The sequence below is a fragment of the Oncorhynchus kisutch genome, linkage group LG6 (assembly GCF_002021735.2).
Source record: "Oncorhynchus kisutch isolate 150728-3 linkage group LG6, Okis_V2, whole genome shotgun sequence".
Lineage (NCBI taxonomy): Eukaryota > Metazoa > Chordata > Actinopteri > Salmoniformes > Salmonidae > Oncorhynchus > Oncorhynchus kisutch.
The window spans coordinates 79,174,257-79,201,951 of NC_034179.2; the positions used below are offsets into that span (position 1 = coordinate 79,174,257).

At 45.8% G+C, this 27,695-nt stretch overlaps 1 protein-coding gene across 8 annotated transcripts in view; it reads right to left on the minus strand.

Annotated features, from left to right (window-relative positions):
* Positions 1-27,695, minus strand: part of LOC109884885 (caskin-2-like) — a 96,461-nt gene that overhangs the window by 57,203 nt on the left and 11,563 nt on the right. The gene's annotated exons all lie outside the window — the stretch shown is intronic.

Genomic DNA, 27,695 nt, shown 5'->3' on the forward strand with positions numbered 1-27,695 from the left:
CAAGACAGAAAATAAATCAACATACGTTCAGGATATTTTTAGAACAAACACTGTGCTACTGGTTAACCTAGAAACTATTCACTTAAGCCTGGAGGGAAGTGTCTTCATGGTGCATCTTCAGTTCATGGTTTAAAGTAGTATACTGGATTGGCTTGCTTTTCGGTTGTGCAAAATCTGGAGGTTGAGCATTGTTTTACAGATCTATTATTAGTTCACTCATGATCATGTGTTTGCTTGCGAGCTCAAACCATCTCCAGGTTCAACAAGATTATCTGTGGGAACCAACTCCGTCATTCTAAAAGATTATAGAGCATCTGGTTCTGGAAAGGCTGAAGACCTGCAGGCCACGAGACTGGAGAGAGATCCTGGTCTAGATGCTCACCCTGATTAGTTGCTACCATGATGTTGTCATGGTGTGTTGCTATCATGCTGTGTTGTCATGTGTTGCTACCTTGCTATGTTGTTGTCTTTAGGTCTCTCTTTATGTAGTGTTGTCTCGCTTGTTGTGATGTGTGTTTGTCCTATATTGCACTTATTTTTAATCTCAGGCCCCCGTCCCCGCAGGAGGCCTTTTGCCTTTTGGTAGGCCGTCATTGTAATAAGAATTTGTTCTTAACTGACATGCCTAGTTAAATAAAGGTTAAATATATTATTTTTTTAGAGGGCTACAGGGTTTAAGGAGAGAGCGACAGACAGTGGAGTGGAGACTCCAGCTAGCTCACCCACCAGGCCTCAAAAACCTGGTGGCGATCCCAAACAAACTGTCCCTGATAGATCTGTCCCTTTCTCTCCGTCTCTAGAGGCAGTTCATTAGCCTCTGACCCCAGGCTGACCTCTGTGGCCAGGTCAGGAGACAATACACTGTTCAGAGAACAAAGGGAGGGAGGAGATCTTGTTGTGTCCTTTGATGTTCTGATAGAGATGCCTCTCCATCAGCCTAGTGTGGCTTTAGAAGAAAGAATGTCACTGGCCACCACAGGGACTCATATGGTGCTTTTCCATCTAGAGTTAGCCCCACACCAGGGAGTCGCCAGTGTTTTATGTTAACGTAACCTCTAGTTATTCTGTTTCCATCAGGACTGTGACACTAAAAACGTGTGGCGAGCAACAACCTCTGCATCATTCAAGAAGACTGTTGCTTTCTCATGGCTCCAAGTCAGAGCAGATCTGCTGGAGCCATGGCCAAGTGAGACACGGGTGCTGGCCCACGTAGATGGAAACAGAAAAGTCTGCGCCTTTTGGGTAAAACACTGGGGTAAATCCTCATTGGAAATGTGCCAAGTCCTCCTGGTACGGCAACTGCTCCGCTCACAACCGTAAGGCTCTCCAGAGGGTAGTGAGGTCTGCACAATGCATCACCGGGGGCAAACTACCTGCCCTCCAGGACACCTACACCACCCGATGTTACAAGAAGGCCATAAAGATCATCAAGGACAACAACCACCCAAGCCACTGCTTGTTCACCCCGCTATCATCCAGAAGGCGAGGTCAGTACAGGTGCATCAAAGCTGGGGCCGAGAGACTGAAAAACAGCTTCTATCTCACGGCCATCAGACTGTTAAACAGCCACCACTAACATTGAGTGGCTGCTGCCAACACACTGACTCAACTCCAGCCACTTTAATAATGGGAATTGATGGGAAATTATGTAAAATGTATCACTAGCCACTTTAAACAATGCTACCTAATATAATGTTTACATACCCTACATTATTCATCTCATATGTATACGTATATACTGTACTCTATATCATCTACTGCATCTCTATGTAATACATGTATCACTAGCCACTTTAACTATGCCACTTTGTTTACATACTCATCTCATATGTATATACTGTACTCGATACCATCTACTGCATCTTGCCTATGCCGCTCTGTACCATCACTCATTCATATATCTTTCTGTACATATTCTTTATCCCCTTACACTTGTGTGTGTATAAGACAGTAGTTTTGGAATTGTTAGATTACTTGTTGGTTATTACTGCATTGTCGGAACTAGAAGCACAAGCATTTCGCTACACTCGCATTAACATCTGCTAACCATGTGTATGTGACAAATAAAATTTGATTTGATTTGATTTGAAGTCCCTACAGCCTCTATGGGCAACGTCCAGACCTGTCTACTAAACTGCTGGAGACATCTCCTGCCCTCCCAAGACGTGATCAACCAATGGCAGGGTCGTTCCCTTGTGTATTTCACTGGCCCTGCTGACACCCCAGCTCTCTTCTATATCTTTCATACAATTTCTCCAAACATAAGCACAGATTCACCAGTTGCATGTGATAAGTAGCACATTCTTATCAATTCTGTGAATTCCAAACAAAGTTTGTGCTTTGTAGAGTCATGCAGCTTATGCCCTGCGTTCAATGAGCATGTCAGTGTGATGCCACAGTCATCGTCTCTGAAATGAAAATCACCACCGCCAGCGGTAGATATACAGTTTAATGTCAGACACTAAGCATTTGTCATCTGATGAAACAGTAATGGAGGTCTGTGAGGCAGAGCTCCATCCATGTCAGCTGGTCATAAGATAGAGTCTGCACTTGTGTTCTGGTCTCCAATGGCGTCTGAAGTTGGGTCAGCCGCTGTGAGGGTCACTGTTTGCTATGAGTTCAGCGAGGTCAAAGGGCAGGCCACAGGGGGGTAACACAGAACCGAGTGGGAAAGAAGTCCCAGACACTGGATACACCCATGGTGTGGAGACATGGCGACAGCCCGTCTTACTACTGCTCATTATGTCTGAGCAGGAAGCGAGCAAGGCCAAGGTAGCCTCAACATCCCCAAAACAAGTGCTTTGAAGTGAGCTTCTATTCCAGATCTCTGCTACACAGCCAGTTTCCCCTTGGGGATCTCTGTGGCTCTTTGATTATGACCTCAATTCCATAATTAATTAGGTGTATCAAACATTGCGTGTCGCAGTCAAGTCATGGGAACACAAACCTCTCTTCGAAAAAGTTTTCAGAACAGTTTGCTGGCCGTGTAATAAGCACACACTGACATCAAACCCTCATGTGACTGACGGGACAGGCTGCCTGGCCTTGTCTTCACTACAGGAACCAGTCTAATGCTGAATATTGCAGCAAATTTCCCATTGAAGCTTTCATCTGCTGCACATTTGTTAAAAGTTATTTTTAATGTTTATGGAGAGGGAGGAAAGCGCCGCCTGTTCAGTTACAACCTTTTGAGGACTCCATATCTTTTTTTTATTTAAAGCTGAAAGTATAACGTACCATAGATTTGGTTCCGCAAGAATGCTGGGCAAAGGGGAGATTTTACTAAAGTCTGCACATTTGAGAATTCTGTCTTGGAACAAGTTCATGGATTCAAGTCGCAGCCTGTGTCTCTGGTGCGACTGGCAGAAACAGAATCTGTTGTAAAATATCAGACTAAAATTAGACAACCACTGTGAGTATCAAAACTATGATTATATGTTCTTCCATAAAAGAGCAGGCAACGCCTCAAAAATCAATTTTGTTTCTGGGGCTCAAATGACTGCACTTAGGTCTAGGCAATGAACATACAAAAGTTCAGGTCATAATTTTCTTTCTGCACTCATTGTGGTGTAGAACAGAGACCAGGCCACCATTATCCATCCAAAATGTGAGGCAGGAACAGCTCTGTTACAGAAGAAAGAGATTTCAAAAGTAGGCCTTGTCGAAAACTGCTCTGTGAAAAACTTCAGCAGTCCCATCATGCCATATTCCCTGCCATTTGACTCAATGCCTGAGATTCAAGCTTTAAGTTGCAATAAAGAAACCCTGATAGCTTTAAAATACCCTTTTTTTTACCGCCACGTGTACATCTTCCAGATGAATTGTGAGTAAATCCATATGGCTGTTTAGTATGGTTTTAAATGGCTCGATGGCTGGTTTTGGTCCAACACTACTATGGTATCTGCCTGTCGCAATAACAGGACTTACTGTGACTGGCATCACTCAAACCAGTAAAAAGATGACCAATGCCAAGATGAATATACATCCCTTCACATCCCTGTTCCTGAGGACATATTATACTGAAATAGTGACAAATTAGGTGAACTACAGTGGTGGTTTAACAGCTGGCCATCTTCCTCCTTGGGAGCTGAACCAGTCAACGAGGAAGCATCTTGCTTGGATGATTAAAGGTCTGAAGAAAGCCCTTTCCTCCCCTCGCCTTATGGAGGCCTGATTGTTTAGCATCTGAGACAGAGTGTTTGATCTGATGGCACTATTTGAAGACTCAAGAGTGTCAGCGGAAACCCCGGGTCCACAATCAGGACTGGTGGATTCCAGCAAATTCATAGCTCCGCTGTGCTCCTCGGGCTCTCACAGTCCTGGCACTGGAACACAGGAAGCTGCATGCGGTATGGCTAAGGAAGGAATGGGACAGGACCTGCAGCGTCTTAGAGCCACACTTACTACACTTTATGTAAAAATACAGTCGGCTACACATATTACTGAAATGTAAACTTGCGTACTTGCTACGTCTCGACTGCTACCTTCAGAGGTAGAGCACGACACCCACCAAACAGTTACCCCCTGGAAGCAGAGCGGTACAAACAGAATAAATGGTAATAGCAGAGCAATGTTTTTGAATATCTGAGACTCGTTTTATTGTGATTTCACCTGGATTGTCTTTTTTACCTGGAATGCATCCCCGTTACATTCTAGGGATGAACATGAGTAATTGATTGCTCGAACGGAGGTCAAAACTCAATCTTTAACCAGAGATTGAAATGTTAAAAAAATTCCAGCACAGGCCTTCTGTTCTAAAAATAGCTTGTTATTTTTATTCCAAGATCTCAAAAGAAAATTATGTGAGTACTCGAACAGTCAAATAATGACAAATGGCCATCCTTATTACATTCTGAAAATGTCGCAGTAGCTGCAATGAGCCACATAAAACTATGGAAGCCCATCTCCACAGGCGAGAAAACAAACCCCTTAAAATGGAAGGTAGCATACACAGGACCACATGTACCATATGGATTTGCATTAGTATACGCATTAAAAGTCCCACTGCAAAGTTACACCTCACTTTTCTTATTTCTCAAGTTATTACATAAAACCAAATCCGAATTCCGAAGAATGCCAAAGTCAAGTCGGAAAATGTTTTTCCAAGTGTGTGGTGTTATGTGATTTACATATAGGCAAGCCAGCCTATTCCCTATAATGTAAACTCCAACAGAAATAACTACAAATACTAGTTTCAATAACATTTTCCACAAACTTACAAGCAAATACTTTATGAATGTATTGTTACGTTAGCACAGCATGAGTCAGCCATCTACAGCTACATTAAAGTAAACCAATGATTTGGAAATACATAACGCCATCTAACCAGTTATCAAAGAATGTTATTTTAGCAAGCAAACTGACCAGCCAGCTAACATGATCTATTTAGCCAACTAGCTAATAGCCTAGCCAACCACCTAGCCAAAGCCTAAAAACTGGAGACAAACTAGAGAACTAAAACACAACTACAGATCAAAAGCAAAGAGAGAGCAGAGACGTACAGATTGATGGGTGGGACCCATCCGATTGTAAAACTTTTTTAAAAGAGTGCAGGCTGAGTTAACTACCAAAGCGAGAGGCGGGCGCTTCCCCCAGGCTGATGGAGAGTCAGTGAGGGAAATCCAATAGCTATAGCAATAGATTCCAGATATCAGCTAGCAGGCTAGCACTAAGCCAAGATAGAAAAAGTTACAAAACTCCCGTAGCCTACAGAGAACATGCCCGTTGTAAAAAAATGTTTTTAAATAGCCAATTTTCATGGTATCCAATTGGTAGTTACAGTCTTGTCTCATCGCTGCAACTCCCATACGGATCCTCCGAAACACAATCCAACCAAGGCGCACTGATTCTAGACACAATGCCCACTTAACCCGGAAGCAAGCAGCACCAATGGGTCTCCCAGTCGCGGCCGGCTGTGACAGAGCCTGGACTCGAACCCAGAATCTCTAGTGGCACAGCTAGCACCGCGATGCAGTGCCTTAGACCATTGCGCCACTCAGGAGGCCCATGCCGAAAAGTTGACAAAAAGGAGAACAGACGAAGTACTACAGAGCAAAGAGGTATGATTTTCTTTAATTTTGAGCCCATGGCAAGAAGGCACCAGAGTAGGCCGTGCTAACGGGTTCCCACTAGATATCACAGCCAAAAAGTCTGTGAAGAGCATGAGTATGCTAAAGTTAGCCGGCTTGAGCTAGATACCGAGCTAGCATACGAACTCGGTAATAGACAGAGTACTCTCTCCATATGACGTTGCAAAATAGTGCATTGTGGGTAGTTTAGAAGATATCCGGAAATAAGTTAATAAATAATAACCTAAAAACAGAACTATGTTTGTAGTTATAGGTAACCAGATGGTGAGTAAAAACTCATGCTTCCTACCCTTTGTTTGCACATACATGCTTGTGAATTGTTGCATTATTCAAGAGTGTAATATGGTTTGGGTTGCATTATTCAATAGTGTAATATGTTTAAGAATAAAAGTTTGTCACTGTTGAATAGTTTTGCTTACTGGCTTTTGAGCTGTGGACCAAAAATGTCACGTTGCCAGCCACAACAAAGGGTACAGTAAAGCAAGGATGTAATGTGAATTGAAAAGTAAAATGATCTTTCGCCACCCCGCTCCTCAGTCTCTCCTTCATATCTCGTAATGGGAATAGGGCCTTATCTGCTGAGTAAATGGGAACAGGAAGTCACAGCGGCGTGCTGGGGTATTATTTTTTGCCTTATCTGAGCTCTGGGACAATGACAGAGTCGCACACAAAGGAGGCCGTTCCCCTGGCCAGTTCCCAGATCCCTGTCGTTTTTAAACAGCTCTGTGAGGCGTCAGAGTGGCTATTCCCCACGTCTAGAGGCAGCGCTGCCAGAGTGGACCACAGCCACAGATTTCAACACAGATCGGTTTTATCTGTTTACTTTCCTCAAATCAACAGTTACATGTGGAGAAAAGTCATCACACACTGCTAAGTCCGCTGGGTAAAGTTAGGTCCTCAGTTTGCCTGGTGGCTAGCCCTCTATGGAGCTAGATATTGACCTTTATAGCATTTTGACCATATATCAATACCTACCTGTTCCTTGTGCAGTTAACACCTGCGTAGCTGCACCTGCCTGGTTACATCATAGGAAGCAGTACACTCACTGCTGTGTCTTGAGGCCCCTTGTGCTGCTGCTCACTCCTACACGTCCACATCCTGTCTGAACACCTGCCTCCTAGCCAAAGAGCGGGAAAATCCCTCAGCAATCAGAGCCACAGTTTCTGAACTCTCGCACTAAAACTATAAGGGGAAGTGCTGTCAGAGAGAGAGAGTAGGGAGGAGAAAGTGAAGGCCGAGTGCTTCCTCCTGTGGCAAACAAGCATTACAAAATATATGTATATGGTCATCGCCCCTCAGAAATCTCCATGCCAGATTACCCCATATTACTTCAGTATACACAGCTACACAGAGGAGTCCAAACTGTCTGGCCGTTAAGAACACAAGGTTAAGAACACATCAGGGGTAAGAGATTGGTGGTGTGGCTGAGTATTTTTCCTAAAGTGCTAACAAACTAAGCCAAATTTCCTCTCTCCATCTCGTGTCTATGACTGTTCATTCTGCATGTTATTTTCCCACCATGCACACTGTACTGGCACATGATAGGACCCCATTGCTGGAAACCACAGTGAAATGGGGGTGAGAAGAGGGGCCAGAGTTTTACTGGAGGCACCATGAGGAAGCACTGGCTGTGTGAGCAGGAACCGGAGGTGTAGAAGTGTGTGAGTGACCTCAGGGGTGTTTCGTTGCAATCTGGCTGTGACACGGAGGGGGGGACCTCTCAGAAACAAAAGCAGGCACTTGAGCTGGGCCTCTTCTACACTTCCTTTCCCAAGACCATTGTTCCAAAGAGCGGGAGGCTTAGGCCATTGTGTGAGCTCCCTCCCAGGGGAGGGAGAAAGGGAGACAGAGCGATAGAGAGGTCCCTAAACTCGGTGTTCCTCCATCTCACCAACTCTACTCCGCCCTCTCTCTTCGTTCTCTCTGTCTCCCTCCTATTTTCCCCTTGATCCCCCGGCTCTTCCTCTGATGATTAGAGTAATGCCTGAGAAGCAGGGAGTTCCTCCTGTTCCATTCACAACTCATTACACAGCCTACACAGAAACCAGGACCACCTCTAGTACACAAGAGGATCCAGACACAGACAACCAGCTTCTCACACAATCAAGTAACCAAACAACCAGCAACAAAAAAAAGAGCACAAATGCCCTTTCATAAAAGGGGAAAAACATTATTTAAACAACTGAGCAATTACTTAGCTGAACATGTAGCCTCATGTGTCAATCCCTGACCAGTTTCAAAAATGAATTCTGATCAGAGCAAGGGGGGACAGGGGGAAAAGGCTCCCCACCTCCCCTAAGCAGTGTCCTACTGATCCAGAACTTTCACACACTTCAGCCTCTCCAGAGGAATGTGTACGCTGCTGTACTGTAGTGTCTCACTGCCTGCCCACACCTGCTGCCCCATGCCTGGGGCTTTACTCACACCACTCTTATCAGGAGACAAGGCAGATAATGCCGACATCAGACACGTATCAGCACAGATAAGAGCCAGATTGTTCTCTCCCCATCATATCTGGGCATGCTCTCCTCTCCTGGCCCTCTAGGCTCCAACAAGCTACGTCCTAATGGCTGACAGGAACGCCAACATGCATGGTTTAACGTATGAGAATGAAGAGTTGAGGCTCCCAATGTTTTCCTTTGAGATGAAGTAGAGTGAAACCTGAGGCCCATGTGTTGTCTTCCCAGTCCGGCACAGCCAGTGGGGAGTCTGGGGTTCGGAGCCCGGGCCAGCTTGGCATGGGGAGTAGCACCACGGTATGTAAATAAAAGAGCTGCAGATGGGCCTGGAGGAGTGTGTGGTCACACACGGACACGGCACGCCAGAGGGCCAACACTAACACCAGCAGAAGAGATGAGCTTTGAAACGCACATGTACACACACAACACCCCGGGTCAAGGGGGGTGTTTATGGGAAAGGTGATTTGCCATGTCAGTAGTTGAAATTGCTGGCGTCCCAAATTGACAGCCATTTTGTTGTCGTCTGGAACTGTTTTGGGGTCAGTGACAACAGTCTAACTCCTTTCTGTCACGCTGTAGAAGTACTGCTGATCCCTTTACAGTCAGCAAAGATTTAATTAATTCACTCATACTGAGGGGACAAAGAACTATTCCCTGAATCCATCTCTCATGAGGAGTTGACAAGGTTGTGAAGGACAACACTAAAACTGCTAAAGCAGTCATTTGGACTGCTCATTAAAATACTCTGCCATTTAAGTCATGCCCCCTCAGTCCTTGACTTTTCCTAAATAACCCTATATAACACACTGTCGTTGTTAGAATCTTAATATCACGAACAGAACTGGTGTTAGAATTAGTTTTAAGAGGGCATGTCATTTTTTAAATGGTTTCCCCCTCTGCCCCTCCTCCCAACAGCAGGGCCTGCTCCACTCCTCCTCCCGACAGTGGGGCCTGCTCCACCCCTCCTCCCGACAGTGGGGCCTGCTCCACCCCTCCTCCCGACAGTGGGGCCTGCTCCACCCCTCCTCCCGACAGTGGGGCCTGCTCCACCCCTCCTCCCGACAGTGGGGCCTGCTCCACCCCTCCTCCCGACAGTGGGGCCTGCTCCACCCCTCCTCCCGACAGTGGGGCCTGCTCCACCCCTCCTCCCGACAGTGGGGCCTGCTCCACCCCTCCTCCCGACAGTGGGGCCTGCTCCACCCCTCCTCCCGACAGTGGGGCCTGCTCCACCCCTCCTCCCGACAGTGGGGCCTGCTCCACCCCTCCTCCCGACAGTGGGGCCTGCTCCACCCCTCCTCCCGACAGTGGGGCCTGCTCCACCCCTCCTCCCGACAGTGGGGCCTGCTCCACCCCTCCTCCCGACAGTGGGGCCTGCTCCACCCCTCCTCCCGACAGTGGGGCCTGCTCCACCCCTCCTCCCGACAGTGGGGCCTGCTCCACCCCTCCTCCCGACAGTGGGGCCTGCTCCACCCCTCCTCCCGACAGTGGGGCCTGCTCCACCCCTCCTCCCGACAGTGGGGCCTGCTCCACCCCTCCTCCCGACAGTGGGGCCTGCTCCACCCCTCCTCCCGACAGTGGGGCCTGCTCCACCCCTCCTCCCGACAGTGGGGCCTGCTCCACCCCCTCCTCCCGACAGTGGGGCCTGCTCCACCCCTCCTCCCGACAGTGGGGCCTGCTCCACCCCTCCTCCCGACAGTGGGGCCTGCTCCACCCCTCCTCCCGACAGTGGGGCCTGCTCCACCCCTCCTCCCGACAGTGGGGCCTGCTCCACCCCTCCTCCCGACAGTGGGGCCTGCTCCACCCCTCCTCCCGACAGTGGGGCCTGCTCCACCCCTCCTCCCGACAGTGGGGCCTGCTCCACCCCTCCTCCCGACAGTGGGGCCTGCTCCACCCCTCCTCCCGACAGTGGGGCCTGCTCCACCCCTCCTCCCGACAGTGGGGCCTGCTCTACTCCTTCTCCCGACAGTGGGGCTTGCTCCACCCCTCCTCCCGAAAGTGGGGCCTGCTCCACTCCTTCTCCCGACAGTGGGGCCTGCTCCACTCCTTCTCCCGACAGTGGGGCCTGCTCCACTCCTTCTCCCGACAGTGGGGCCTGCTCCACTCCTTCTCCCGACAGTGGGGCCTGCTCCACCCCTCCTCCCAACAGTGGGGTCTGCCCTACTCCTTCTCCTGACAGTTGAAGGCGCTGTGCCCAGTTGATAATCACCTTAATAATTGCCTCAAAACTGAACCTAAACTGAAACTAATAGCACACATATAACAACAGATTAAATAAATGAAGTGCAGTATGATTGGGAGAAAGGGGAGGGGAAGCAAACCATGCATAATTATGTCATCACCAATTGTGAATGAAGAACAGGACGGACCATTGTACTGTATTGATCTATTCTAATTAGAACCTCAAAACGGTATGTACCCTATTAGACTATTCTCCAAAATTAAAACAATTATAGTAATGGCCTTTGAGTGTGGACTGTATTATTATACATACTGGATGGACTGGTTACCTTATGCTACACTCCAAACTGTCTATCCATGAGTCTGGGAGAGAACATATAGGCCTAGGCAATGTGGTTGGTTCATTGATTGTGCAGAACGGCTTACAGAGATAGCCGCCCCCAATTTGTATTTGATTTTGAATAGTCTAGATATCGGGAATTGTCATTTATGTTCATAATGAATAGGCTGAGACATTACCTTTAGCTACAGAATATCTCACCACTGTGCATTTCAATCTCCTCCATGACAATAACAGTCTGACACAACGTAATGACCACCACAGCCCAAGGCTAGAACAATTAGGCACCAAAGACCTCTTAAATCATTTTTTTAAATGCTTTCCTGCCGTGTGTAATATGCTGTAGGCTATGTATTGTATAACAGCACAATCATTATTTTAATTCCGTTTTTGTTATTATTTATTTTAATCGGGCTTTGGCTCATATATGGGCCTATGTGTATGCATCAGCTCTAATATACGTATGGGTGATTTGAATGAATCATCAACTTAGAAAGCACTGGTCATTTTGTTATGTTAGGCATTGAAACAACGACCATGTTCTCCACTCAGTTTCAACCTATTGTTGAACTTCTTTCGTCAAATTGATCAATCACAGTGGGATATGTAGGACGGTAGAGTCCCACCTCGCCAACAGCCAATGAAATTGCATGGTGCCAAATTCAACACAACAGAAATCCCATAATTAAAATTACTCAAACATACAAGTATTTTACACCATTTTAAAGATAAACTTATTGTAAATCCAGCTACCGTGTCCGATTTCAAATAGGCTTTACGGCGAAAACACACCAAACAATTATGTTAGGTCAGCACCTAGTCACAGAAAGCCATACAGCCATTTTGTAGCCAAGGAGAGGGCTCACAAAAATCAGAAATAGCGATTAAATGAATCACTAACCTTTGATGATCTTCATCAGATGGCACTCACATGACTTCATGTTACACAATAAATGTGTGTTTTGTTCGGGCTTTGGCTCATATATGGGCCTATGTGTATGCATCAGCACTAATATGCGTATGGGTGATTTGAATGAATCATCAACTTAGAAAGCACTGTTCATTTTGTTATGTTAGGCATTGCAACAACGACCATGTTCTCCACTCAGTTTCAACCTATTGTTGAACTTCTTTCGTCAAATTGATCAATCACAGTGAGGTGAGTTTTAAAAACATGATAATGTTTTGATGATAAGCATTAGATGTGATTTGACTGCATTTGCATTGATATCAGAGTTGTTAGAGGGACAATAGAGCCCCGAGTACCAGGCCATTAATGACCTGATGGTCGTTATCGATTTGGGTATCAACACCACATGTCCACATGTGCATAAGAGGAGAATAACATGACTCAGCGGTCACATGGAATTTTACTGCGGTCATGACTCATAACTGCCGGCATGGCATAATACTGTCAGTGCAACAGCCCTAACCCTATATCAGTACAACAGCCCTAACCCTATATCAGTACAACAGCCCTAACCCTATATCAGTACAACAGCCCTAACCCTATATCAGTACAACAGCCCTAACCCTATATCAGTACAACAGCCCTAACCCTATATCAGTACAACAGCCCTAACCCTATATCAGTGCAACAGCCCTAACCCTATATCAGTGCAACAGCCCTAACCCTATATCAGTGCAACAGCCCTAACCCTATATGAGTGCAACAGCCCTAACCCTATATCAGTACAACAGCCCTAACCCTATATCAGTACAACAAATCCAAAACAGTCTTATCAGTCTACTCTGGCCTACTTGGAGTACACAGTGAGAGCATGTGTAATTTACCATGGCAAGAAGACCAACACGAATGGATGCACATGCTAAGTTAGCATTGCTACAAAATCTGAATGAAAACGACTCAGATGCTGGGGAAGAAATGATTCATGACATCTGATTATTCTTCAGATTCTGAGCCTCATCATGAACCTAAGCCTGAACCTAAGCACTAAAAAGACATGCTCCAACTGATGCTACTGTGTGAAGACACACACCATATAAGCACGAGCTGACAATAATTGACTATTTTTGACAGCTGTCATTGACACTTATATTCATTTTAATACCAGTTTTGCTTTTGTGCTGATTTACAATTTATCAAGCACACTTGGAGATTATAATGATGTTTAGGCTACTGATGTTTTCATCATTTGACTGCGCGTCTTGCAGATCTTGCATCTTGGAAGATGGGGATTATTATATTTAAAAATAATAATAATAACTCATTACTGCATTCCAACACATATGCTTTCTGTTTCATAGTTGTAACAAAGGGACTCCACAAATAAAATACATTGAACACTTGAATTTGTGTTTCTATTTTTGTTGTTTTTACATATCGCCTATAGTAACAAACTAGTGAAAATTCTATTGTGTTATTTTTTTTATAAAAAAAAAATATATTCGTATTCTAATGTTACCTAAGACCTTCTTAAACACAACCAAATTATTATTTTTGCGATAGAATATATGAAAATTTATTAATTACACTGTTAGAATGTTGCAGTCAGAATGGCTGCTCATTAGTTTATATATTTTAAAATGTAACCTTTATTTAACTAGGCAAGTCAGTTAAGAAGAAATTCTTATTTACAATGATGGTCTACACAGGCCAAACCCGGACGGCGCCGCCCTACGGGACTCCCAATCCCGGCCAGTTGTGATACAGCCTGGAATCAAACCAGGGTGTCTGTAGCGACGCCTCAAGCACTGAGAGGCAATGCCTTACACAGAACCCAAACCGGCTGCACGCATGCACCATCGTGCATACATTTATTTTGTCCCCCGACACCAAATGCGATCACGACACGCAGGTTAAAATATCAAAACAAACTCAACAAATTACATTAATTTGGGAACAGGTCGAAAAGCATTAAACATTTATGGCAATTTAGCTAGTTAGCTTGCACTTGCTAGCTAGCTTGCTGTTGTTAGCTAATTTGTCCTGGGATATAAACATTGAGTTGTTATTTTACCTGAAATGCACAAGGTCCTCTACTCTGACAACTAATCCACACATAAAACGGTCAACCGAATCATTTCTAGTCATCTCTCTTCCTTTTCTTCTCTTGACTTTATATTGCGATTGGAAACTTTATTAAATTAGGTGCATTACCGCCACTGACCTCGTTAGTCTTTCAGTCACCCACGTGGGTATAACCAACGAGGAGATGGCACGTGGGTACCTGCTTCTATAAACCAATGAGGAGATGGGAGAGGCAGGACTTGCAGCGCGACACGGGGAAAACGATAGATTGAGGTACAGTAGCCACCCGGAGGGTCCACGTTGAGGAAAACAATTGCACACTAAATAGACTTAATGATAACAGAGGAAAGCCTTCCTTTTCCTATTCAGATGAAAATATGGAACATAAAGATAGGGAACACTCTTCCAAAGAGAGAACAAACATTGTGCTTTATGAATTGGGCCTAGAACAAAATACATATAATTGGTTCTTACAGTCCCTGTAGTTTGGGAAAACTTTCCTTGTTTCATATGAAATTGACATTTCCTGTCCAAGACCTACCACTCTCTCATGGTTGAAATATCCTCATGTATAGCGGCATGTGATTATAAACGGGTGTAACGGATGTGAAACGGCTAGCTAGTTAGCGGTGGTGCGCTCTAAATAGCGTTTCAATCGGTGAGGTCACTTGCTCTGAGACCTTGAAGTAGTGGTTCCCCTTGCTCTGCAAAGGCAGCGGCTTTTGTGGAGCGATGGGTAACTATGCTTCATGGGTCGCTGTTGTTGATGTGTGCAGAGGGTCCTTGGTTCGCGCCCGGGTATGGGTGAGGGGACGGTCTAAAGTTATACTGTTACTGTTAAACTGTGGTAGTGGTACACTCTTTAACCATGTTGAAGAGACAGGGTGGTAGTGGTACACTCTTTAACCATGTTGAAGAGACAGGGTGGTAGTGGTACACTCTTTAACCATGTTGAAGAGACCGGGTGGTAGTGGTACACTCTTTAACCATGTTGAAGAGACAGGATGGTAGCGGTACACTCTTTAACCATGTTGAAGAGACAGGGTGGTAGCGGTACACTCTTTAACCATGTTGAAGAGACAGGGTGGTAGCGGTACACTCTTTAACCATGTTGAAGAGACAGGGTGGTAGCGGTACACTCTTTAACCATGTTGAAGAGACAGGGTGGTAGCGGTACACTCTTTAACCATGTTGAAGAGAAAGGGTGGTAGTGGTACACTCTTTAACCATGTTGTAGAGACAGGGTGGTAGTGGTACACTCTTTAACCATGTTGAAGAGACAGGGTGGTAGTGGTACACACGCAAAACCAGCAATAAGTGTATTACTCAGCACGCTATATGTATTGATACACATCTAAAACGCCCAGCAGTACAGACATTGTGGCGCGGCCTCTCTCAGTAATACTGGTTATCACTACATTCATTGTTTACTCAATAATGTATTTATTGCCGTTTCCTGCTTATGTACCCAGTCGCACCCTTGGCAATACATTTCCAAAGTAGTCTTTTTGGGGGTAAGAACTTCAGTTTATATAAGGCTCGAAGGCATGTCATGTTTAGTGTAGGGATTTGGACGCTCCTTTCAAGCATGAGAAGACGGTGCAGTTTACTAACAGAGAGCTATACTGCACTGGGCTGCTGATCATGCTGCATCTCTAGCTATTACCAGTGGAGCGCCAGAGGAAGGATGTGAACTGAACTGGGGGATGAATCAAAGCATGGTTCACAATGCATGATTAGGTTATTTGTGAGACTAGTGATCCATAAAGATGTTGTAAATGATGCGACAATGCTGCTGTACCATTTGAATTGAGTGTCAGTCGGTACAGCACGATATCATTGTGGATGAGAACAAGTTTTACCGTACGTCAACAGGGACCTAGAAACAAAGCTCCCTTCCAAGGGCTTGAAATTGACACAGCCTAGTCAGTTATGCAGATGCATCAATTTACGACACTTGAAATAATGTTCAATTAACCAGTGCACAGGGGGGCCATAAATCATGACTGTGTGTGATGCGTTTCACAGCTCTCTGCCTCAGGGTGTGTGTGTGTGCACCTAGGCTGTGTGTGCAGTGAACCCCTCTGTCTGTGGAGCCGGCCTGTCACTCACCGGGCCCTAATGGACACGTATTCGTGACGACACAGCGGTCAGGCCCTCCCCGTGAAGGAAAGACCTTCATTTCCAGGCCAACTGACATGGCTCGACAGCTGCAGGGCAGGCCACTGGGGAGCTGGCTGAGAGACCCCAAGTATCAGAGCTCAGGCCAGCCCCGGCTAAAGGAGGCCACCATCACACTGCAGCAGGAAGCAGCAACCTTGGAGAAAATACATCGAAGCCGCCCTAAACACAGGCCAGGCTTCTCAAAATCTTTGCTCCAGCCAAACGCTATGCCACGACCACAAGTTTCTACTCCGCAATGAGTCTGGATCGGAGTACCTCCCGGACGATTTCTAGAACGCAAACACATTGTAACCATTCTGATTGGTCCCAGAAACCGACGGGTTTCGCCAGAGCCAGAACACGTATTTAAGGAGGCGTTTTGAAAATGCGTCATTGGCTTTGATTCGCCCATTGGTTAGAGATTATCTAATCACTGATTACTTGTGTTTTGTACAACACACTCATTTTGACATAACCACAAACAACTTCAACAATGGCAGACTCAGACTGGAGTATATCGCGAACGCAGGGGAGCAGCGGAATAATTCCGTTGGAGTCGTCAGGCAACCTAAACACTGGCCTGGAGCTTCTTTTGTGATCAGGATTTAAAAGTCGTTGGTGCTGATATGCAGATGTCAGTTACATGAGAAGAACACTCCAAAGACGTATTTGGTTTAACTGAAAGAGGAGGAACGAGGAGAGAAAAGCAAAGGGAAATGAAAGAGGGAATGTTTTCATTGGCACAGAGAGCAGAGAAAAACTGCCCTGCTGTTTCATGACAAATGAACAGAAAAGTGCTTTAATTATACGTGTGCAAAGGACAGTAAAGCTATGATTTGATAGGTAAAGCTGAACAGTGTAAGGAGGGCAGGCAGTTAAGAAAACTCATAGTTCAACTCAAGGCAAACCTCAGAAGGTTCTGTTTGGGGATTCAATCACTGGGTTTATTTTCTACCCAAATATGGCAGTTCAAGCTTATTCCCATCTGTCAGAGACTATCATCTGATGAAGTGTAATTTTATGAAAGGAAGGATCAATCGCAGAAGATACACAAATCAGGCTGCATTCTACTATACCAGTGGTTCCCAAACTTTTTATAGTCCCGTACCTCTTAAAACAATCAACCTCCAGCTGCATACCCCCTCTAGCACCAGGGTCAGCGCACTCTACAATGTTGTTTTTTGCCATCATTGTAAGCCTGCCACACACACACTTTCCGATACAGTTAAACATAAGAATGAGTGTGAGTTTGTTACAACCCGGCTTGTGGTAAGTGACAAAGACCTCTTATAGGACCAAGGCAATAATATAATAATACATCAATAATTTTCTCTTTATTTAGCCATCTTACATATAAATCCATATTTGTTCTCAAAAATTGTGAATATCTCACCACAGGTTAATGAGAAGGGTGTGCTTGAAAGAATGCACATAATTGCAATGGTGGGTTGTATTGGAGGGATTCTCAGTCTTAAATCATTTCTCACACACAGTCTGTGCCTGTATTTAGTTTTTCATGCTAGTCAGGGCCAAGAATCCTCTCTCACAGAGGTACGTGGTTGCAAAGGGTATCAGTGTCTTAACTGCACGATTTGCCAAGGCAAGAAACCTGGCAGTGTCGCGACTTATACCTGGGCACCGTTTACCCAGCTCCCTCGGGAAGGGAGAGGGTGTTTTCCCTCATCTCGTGCCTCACAGGGAGAGCTCTGGAGTGGGCCAACGCCGTGTGGGGAGAAGGAGATGCGGCGATGGAGGACTTCACAGAGTCTTCGACCACCCGCCCGAGGGTAGAGTGGCGGGTGAGTGCCTCTTCCAACTGAGGCAGGAGACGAGGTGCACCCAGGAGTTTGCCCTAGAGTTTTTAGGACCCTGGCTGCCGGCGCGGGATGGAACGACAGGGCCCTGAACGACCACTACCGTTGCAGTCTGCACAAGGACGTCCGTCGGGAGTTGGCCTGCAGAGACACCACCCTCACGTTGGATCAGCTGGTGGACCTGTCCATCTGGCTGGACAACCTGCTGGCTACCCGAGGATGTTCAGATCGGGGTCTGGTGGTTCCATCCCCTCACACCCCCTCTCCTGAACCTATGGAGCTGGGAGGGGCGGTGTGTAGGAAGAAAGGAGGGGTTTCCAGTTTGTGCACCATCTGTGGCCGCAGAGAACACACTGCTGGTCGGTGCCGGGTTGGTCCCTCTGGGAGTCGAGGCAGCAGGCAGGGCACTCTGGCGTCACCCCAGGTGAGTCTGCACCACTCTCATCCAGAGTCCTCTGTTGTCCAACTGTTTTCTTCGCATTCCCAGCATAAGGCGCTCGTCGATTCAGGCGCAGCTGGGAATTTTGACAGAGTGCTCGCTCTTAGTCTTATGATCCCCATTATCCCTGTGGCTAGACCTTTCCCAGTGCACGCTCTGGATAGTCGACCATTGGGCTCCGGGATAAATCAGGGAAGCCACTATCTCTCTGGCCATGGTGACGCAGGGGAGTCACGACGAGAGAATCAGCCTCTTTCTCATTGACTCTATTGCGTTTCCCGTGGTACTGGGCCTTCCCTGGTTAGCTCATCATAACCCCACTATTTCATGGCAACAGAGGGCTCTCACGGGGTGGTCGCGAGAGTGCTCCGGGAGGTGTGTAGGTGGAAAGTTCAGACCAGGTCTCCACTGTGCGCACCCCCCCGAATATGCTGATTTGGCTCTCGCCTTCTGTAAAAAGAAGGCGACTCAATTACCACCCCATCGAGGGGGGGGATTGTGCGATAAATCTCCTGGTAGACGCTGCACTTCCCAGGAGTCACGTGTATCCCCTGTCGCAAGCGGTGACGGTGGCTATGGAGCCATATGTCTCCGAATCCCTGCGTCAGGGGTACATTCGGTCATCCACTTCACCCGTCTCCTCGAGTTTATTTTTTGTGAAGAAGCAGGATGGAGGTTTGCGCCCGTGCATTGATTACTGAGACCTCAATCAAATCACGGTGAGGTACAGTTACCCGCTACCTCATGGCGATTGAGTCAATGCACGGGCGCGCTTCTTCACAAAACTGGATCTTAGGAGCACATACCACCTGGTGCGTATCCGGGAGGGGGACGAGTGGAAGACAGTGTTTAGTACCACGTCAGGGCATTATGAGTACCGCGTCATGCCGTACGGGTTGATGAATGCTCCATCAGTCTTCCAATCCTTTGTAGACAAGATTTTCAGGGACCTGCATGGGCAGGGTGTAGTGGTGTATATCAATGACCTTCTGGTATACTCCGCTACATGCGCAGCATGTGTCCTTGGTGCGCAAGGTACTTAGACGACTGTTGGAGTATGTCAAGGCTGAAAAATGCTTGTTCTTTCAGCAAGCCACCTCCTTCCTAGGGTATCGCATTTCCACATCAGGGGTGGAGATGGAGAGTGTCAGTCGTTCCCTTGGCAGCAAGAGCCTCTCGGTGGATGCTGCAGTGTACCCAAGTGGCATTGGGAGCAACTGCTTGCACGTGCATTACCACTCCACTATGTCTCCCTGTCATGATGTTTGCGCCATCAGTACAGATACACATCTTGACCACCAAAGTCCATTTGATGTCACAAAGCTGTCCAGTACTTAAAAAATATCCTCTCCTGTTGTCCTGGTTTACAGTGGTTTGCAGAAGAGGATGTCTTCCTTAATTGACCACCCATAAACGTAACGGACATATACCAGGAGCTGTGCCAGGTCTGTTGACTCATCCAGCTGTAATACATATAATTCACTGGCTTGTATGCGAAGCAGTAATTGTTTCAAAAAAATCTCCTGTCATGTCACTGATGTGTCGTGAAACAGTGTTGTTAGATGAAGTAATTGTCTGTATAGTTTGGGACTATTCCCCCAGCATTGTCCCAGCCATATCCGCGGTAGCAGGAAGAATTAATTCCTCCACAATAGTATGGGGCTTGCCTGTCCTAGCCATTCGGTAGCTCACCATATAAGACTCTTCTAGCCCTTCTTAGTAATGCTATCTGTTGCTTTTATACATGTCTTACTACTCGAAAGTCTTCTTTATTCTCGCTCAAAAAACTCCTGTGGCTTATTTTTCAAAATTGTCATGTTTCGTTTCTAAATGTCTACGCAAGAGCGAAGGTTTCCCGCGAAGTTAATGTGATTAGATGTTATTTATTTGACAAGGCTACCTGTATTTGACATTGTGTTGTTATTTCGCTGAACACTAGATGGTTGAATTTGATTTTTGGCAGTGAGACGAGGCTACTCAGGCGAGAGAGAAAACCTCACCCAATTGTATAGCCCCATTGGAAAATATAAATGTGCTGTTTGAAAATGTGAGAAAAATTCCAAAGAATTATACATTTGACCCCTGTTTGAGGATTCTGGTACTATACAAATAAAGACAACAAAAACTGGACCCAACATCCTGCGTAGAAAACCAACAATAGATTGGTCATCCAAACCAAAATAGAAAGAGGGGTAATTTCCTTGACCACATCCTATGTTGTCTTAAAAGGATCACCAGAGAGAGGGTTAACCCAAAATGCCATGAAAAGGGAAACATCTGTCTCAACTACATGTCTCTGCACCTCAGTCAATTCATTAGGCCAAAAGAGTTAGTGCACCTGAGACTATTTTGAAGGAAGCAAACATTAGAAAACAGGCTAGACCTGTACATTGAAGAGATTTTCTTATCTTAATCATAAGGACATACCAGTCATAGCTGGGAGGGACACAAGCTCTGTATTATCCTATGTAATGTCAACACTGCAAAGGTGATGGGGCTCCCCAGGGTTCACAGGTCAAGGGGCTCCCCAGGGTTCACAGGTGATGGGGCTCCCCAGGGTTCACAGGTGATGGGGCTCCCCAGGGTTCACAGGTGATGGGGCTCCCCAGGGTTCACAGGTGATGGGGCTCCCCAGGTGATGGGGCTCCCCAGGGTTCACAGGTGATGGGGCTCCCCATTGCTGCAGTGACCACTACAGAACTTCAGTGTTTATTGCGCCGTCCATATTATTTTTTATTAGTGTTACACCATTGTTCTTACCTAATATAAACATATACAATTCTAGAAGCACGTCTTAAGACTGATGGTCTGTGCCATCCCCACGGCCTCTACAATAGATTAGTAGACATGCACAAATCAGACATGTCTTGTACACAATTAAATTATTATTATTATTTTCTACAGCTCGACTAAAGAAATCTTGGTCGACCAACAGCCTATCGACCAAACAGTTGACTAAATGGGATCAGTCCTAATGTCCACCAACAGGAAGAGCAGCTACAACACATCTGGTGTAGCAGGGGGAAACCGCTGCACCACCTTGGGGGATAATCCTATGGCTTCACTCTGGACCTGCTGGACTGTGATGTGCTGTGGCGTTATCTGCACCGGACGCATGGCGGAGATTGTAGGCCTAAGCCCCAGTGCTGAAGCAGTGCCTGGAGAAGAGCCATGGACACAGAAACTGACTCACCGCTGTGATTATATCATATACCCACTGCTGCCATGCTGAGAGCTCCACTAACCCACCAAGACTGTAATATGCCCTAAACCTCACAATGACCCTGAGACTAAACGCTGAACTGAGTTCATATTCAGCACTGTCCCAAAAGAGAGGTCCAAATTCTTTGTCTAATGGGTGCAGCTATTGCTCTGACCCAAATTATTCATCCAATTCTCTTTTCCTGAGAATTCTCTGTTTCCAAGTAATTAGCTTATTTGCCAGAGAATCGCACACAAACACTAAAAGACAGTAAAACAGTTGAGACGAGGTACTAATTGAGCTAACAATCATTCACTTTGTCATTTGTTCCCAGGCCAGACAGAGCCTTCCTGGAAACCTTGGGGGGGGGGGGGGGCTGGCTGTGGGAGCGGGATGCAAAGCAAGACTATGAGAGGAGATAAGGTCCCTGGTCGTTCTCCCTGTTGAGGCCCATTAGACAGCTGACGCAATGGAGCGCCACGCATGCAAATGACCTGCGTGAGTTGCATTGTGTCTCCGCCCAGCTGGGCGTCCACAGAGAATAGGGCTTGGGGGTGTGACACATACGGCAGGTTTTATTAAAGAAAGAGACACACATTCAGATGAAAGAAGGACAGCAGGGTGACATAATCGTCCTGATGGGGGTTTCTCCCATACAGACCCATATGGGCTGGGGGGGTGGGGTTAATGAAGAGGCAGGTGCATGACACCAGCATCACAACATCTGAGAGGAAATGAACAGTGATGTTTGTATATGATACATGCAGAAGACTACACAAACACCACTTTGTCTTCTTTATTTCCCTTTGAAACACCCTTTGAAACACAAGACATGCAGTTGGCTTGAAGTGAACGCTAAACAGATGAAAACATGCACAAAACGGACATGGGTCCTTTTTCTGGATGGATGAACATCTCATCTATAATAAGATGACACACGGAGTGGTCTGGATTGTTTTTGGTTGCTGTTTGTCATGGGGCCAGAATCAGCAGAGGCTAATGAAAAGAGAGCCAGCCAGCCAGCCAAGACAGACAGGACAGGACAGACACACACACACACACACACACACACACTATAGTAGCTCTGTGTTGATCCAGCCGGAAGCTGCGGACAGGGCCTAACTCACACTGACCTGCAGGAATGCTAAACAGGACACTTCACCTCTGTGTATCACTCCGGTGTTTGTGACAGAAATGGAGGGCCCAGAGACCAGGCCCTAATGATTATAGCTGATTGGACGGCAGGCCCTAATGGGAGGCCTAATGGCCAGTTGATGATGTAGTGGCAGACTCTAGAGTCCTCTTGGAAGAGCTTGCCAAGGAGGTATGCATTTAAACCTGCACCCCTGTGATAACTGACTGCACACACGGAGAACCAAGCCTTTAATGAGATACTTTTCCCAGCATGGAGAATGTTCCTTGGGTAAAAAAAGAAAACAAACATTGCATTGTTTTGTCTTGAGGGGTGGAGGACAGCAAATATGTGTGTGTGTGTGAGTTCATGCCTCTTCCTCTTTAAGCTTAACAGACACACCAGGACACTCCACACTTTTTGGTCACAGGATAAGAGGAAACTCCACACCCCATCCATTGTTCATAATGGACTTTTACTCTCCAGCGGCGCCAAACTTTCATCTACTTACTTCCCCAGTACTAACTCCCCTCTCCTCCTGACAGAGTAAGCATGTGACTAACCATGTCCGTTTGCGGTCAGTGTGGGTGAGGTGCATCAGGCCTCCACTTACAGTAATGGAGATAAGGTGACAGATGAACAGCCCAGGAAGAGATACCAGCCACTTTCCCTTTCGACAACTCTGCTTCTCTCCCCTTCGATATCAGTACCGCAGCCGAGACCACATTTCCTCATCTCCATGACAAAAGCTAGACTTTTCTCTCCTCTAAACCCAAAGTCCTGTTTGAAGTCGCCTCAGACTCCTGGAGGGTAGAATAGTAACAGTTCTGTTGGAAAGTTCCGAGGCCTCTTACCCTTCTCTTTGTCCTCTACACCAAAACTTTCTTCTCAGTCTTCGGGTTAAGCCAAACTGTAATTTCACAAGAGGAGTCCGATTCCAGTTCCAGAAAACAGATCGGAGGTTTCCTTGTGGGGTACACATTCCTACAACATGACATCATCCCTCCTATTCTTTTTCTGCATTCAGACGCACTGTGCTGCTATGTCGTGTCTTGGACAATGGTTGGCACAGACGGAGCGGGAGGGATTTGGGGGAAAATAACTGAAACCTTGATAAGACCAAGCAGTCCACAGCAGGGAGCCATAAGTCATACTGTTCTGTTGTCCGTTTGGTGCCTTAGCTTTTTGTCAGCGTGAAACTGCATCTTAAATGTACCGTTTTTTCCAGTTCAGAGTGCCAGTGTGCACCTGGGCCTATGCTCCAGTCACATCCTGCCTGAAGGCTGAGTCATTAAGGCCCTCAACAGGAAGGGTACTTTAAAAGCTCTGAACTGGTGCCTTGTGGAAGAAAAAACTGCAGTCAGAATATCAGCTTTCCACTATTACGCACGTGTCAAAATGTGAATGTGTAAAGCCAGCCTTGAACCATAAGAGGTAGAGAGATATGTACATATGAGCCTGTTTCTATGTTGTGGAAATACCATGACGTGACATCCAAAATGTCATTCTAATCTTGACTGTATAAAGATTAAGATTTAATACATTTTCAAAAGAGGTGAACAATCAGTCATATCTTAAAATCTTATGGTTGTTCAGTGTCAATGTCAATGATGAGACATTGTGAAAGCTGTACATCTGATGCTGTGGAAACAGACTGGCAGAGATATGTAACAAACACAAAGAGCCCATTCTGCTGAACAAAGCTTACATAATACACAAAAACATACACCCCCAAACCCCCCCAGACTACACACATCCTTACAAGCACATGCATGACCTAACATACACCCCCAAACCCCCCCAGACTACACACATCCTTACAAGCATATGAACAAACTAACATACAAATTAGGGCAATGTCATTCAACATCTTTGTAAATATGGTGGTGCATTCCAACGTTTGTTGTATCATCGACATTGGTATCTGCTGTAACGGGTGGTTTTGAGAGACCCCCACCCTTTTAATTCCAGTAAATCTGGTACTCATCAACAAAAATTAAAGGATGGTTAAAGAGAGACATGAAACAAAGTTCAATAGACGTTCAGCAGTTTCCCAAATGTCCAAGGCAAGAGATATCCTTGAGGCTGTGCTAATAGATTCATCTTGGTCTTAGATGAGTAAAACTAAGAAGTGCTTCGATAAATGTTGGCTAGCTTGTCTGTGATCCAACCCAGTAGAAAACAGAACACTTGACAAAGGGTCATAGGTAGACCACTCTGGTAACAATAACCTTTGCTTTTCCCATTTGGGTTTCTTCTCTTTCCATTTACGTCAGAGACCAGACAGCTAGAGGTCCTGAAGGGCCCCATTCCAACACAGACCAGTGCTTCTTCCTCTTCTGAGGCATGGGCTAACTGACCTCCTTTACAAGGTCTATGGGACCTGTCTGTTTAGCGAGCCAATTAAACATTTAGCACACCAACGGTAGAGTTGACAGGCAAACACCGGCGGCTTCAGTACAGAGACAGAATTTCACGGTCTGTCTAAAAGGTTTTAACACTTTCCCATCAATATGCCCAGTCTGAAAAGAAAGTGGAAATTTCCTTCTCATTATCCTGAGCTGTATTTGAGGCATTGTGACATGGGAGAGGAAGGTGCAATGGTGAAGGAGAACGCATAATATTCTGTTGAACTTCAACCATAAAAACTAGCAGATGACGGAGCAAACAATATGTTTTGCTTGCATGAAACAAGGTCAAGTCTATATGCAAAACGTCTAGTATGTTGGGATGGAAACTAGAAAAACGGGTACAATATTCAGATCAAGTGAACCCTAGCTCATTCCTTTTTGCCAGTAGCAAGAAGTACTATACTGGCAATGACTAAACTGTAAATGGATTGAGCTTTTCCTAGAATTATTGTAAGTTCAATAGTTCAACACTGTGATGCCTCTGTCGTGGAGGGAAGGAGGAGGTTGTGTGCCTGTCTGTGTCATGATGCCCCAGATTTTATTCCTGCCTCTAGCTAGCACAAGGCGGCAGGAGTAGGCCTAAGTAAGTGGAATGAAGGGACTGGATTGGGTGTTTGGGTGGGCTGGCTCTGTTTGAACACAAAGTCATGAATAAACCATGGCTGCAGTATGGGCGAGTGGCCCGGCGACCAATAGACAGTCACAGTGGGCTCCTTAGAAGCCTATCACTGGCCTGGGGAGGCTGACAGCTGCTCCCTCCCGGAGAATCCCCACAGACACCACCGCCGCGCTGGACATTTTGTTTGGGGCTCTCTTAACGGCCCTGCCTTTCATTGTGGCCCAACAGTTTTACGAGACGCCGATAATGGGACATTGATGGTCTTCAATACGGAACACAGCTCCCTCTGGTCAATAATAATGCAGTGGGTGGCACACTTACGTTTAAAAAAGACAGATGGCGATGTTATACGCCAGGGGGGTTTCACTCCCAATTCCTGGTGGTTTGCATGGATGCACACCTAACATCAAACCATTTCCCCAAGCTTTGTAGGTCTAATTGGGCAACAAGTTGTGAAATATTTATTGGCATAAAAACACAAATGAAACCTTATCAGCTTGAATACGTTGGACTTTCAAATAGAGGCCGGAGGTAAAAAACCATGATGGAAACCAACATCAGTTTTAAATATTGACTTTATAATGCAGGACAAATGAGTAGCTCCATACTAGAGGTCGACCGATTATGATTTTTCAATTCCGATACCGATTATTGGAGGACCAAAAAGCTGATACCGATTAAATCGGGCCATTTAAAAAATAAATGTATTTGTAATAATGACAATTACAACAATACCGAATTAACACTTATTTTAACTTAATATAATACATCAATAAAATCAATTTAGCCTCAAGTAGATAATGAAACATGTTTAATTTGGTTTAAATAATGCAAAAACAAAGTGTTGGAGAAGAACGTAAAAGTGCAATATGTGCTATGTAAGAAAGCTAACGTTTCAGTTCCTTGCTCAGAACATGAGAACATATGAAAGCTAGGCCGTTCCTTTTAACATGAGTCTTCAATATTCCCAGGTAAGAAGTTTTAGGTTGTAGTTATTATAGGACTATTTCCATCTATACCATTTGTATTTCATTAACCTTTGACTATTGGATGTTCTTATAGGCACTTTAGTATTGCCAGTGTAACAGTATAGCTTCCGTCCCTCTCCTCGCTCCTCCCTAGGCTCGAACCAGCAACACAACGACAACAGCCACCACATCGAAGCAGCGTTACCCATGCAGAACAAGGGAAACAACCACCCCAAGGCTCAGAGCGAGTGAAGATAGCGCACGCTAATAGCGTTTCAAACTAGCCAGCCATTTCACTTCGGTCACACCAGCCTCATCTCGGGAGTTGATAGGTTTGAAGTCATAAACAGCGCAATGCTTGACGCACAATGAAGAGCTGCTGGCAAAACGCACAAAAGTGCTGTTTGAATGAAAGTTTACGCGCCTGCTTCTGCCTATCACCGCTCAGTCAGATACTTAGATACTTGTATGCTCAGTCAGATTATATGCAACACAGGACACGCTAGGTAATATCTAGTAATATCATCAACCATGTGTAGTTAACTAGTGATTATGATTGATTGTTTTCTATAAGATAAGTTTAATGCTAGCTAGCAACTTACCATGGTTTACTGCATTTGCGTAACAGGCAGTCTCCTTGTGGAGTGCAACGAGAGAGAGGCAGGTCGTTATTGCGTTGGACTAGTTAACTGTAAGGTTGCAAGATTGGATCCCCCGAGCTGACGAGGTGAAAATCTGTCTTTCTGCCCCTGAACGAGGCAGTTAACCCACCGTTCCTAGGCCGTCATTGAAAATAAGAATGTATTCTTAACTGACTTGCCTAGTTAAATAAAGATTAAATAAAGGTGTAAAAAAAACATTTATATTTTTAAAAAACATCGGCAAATAG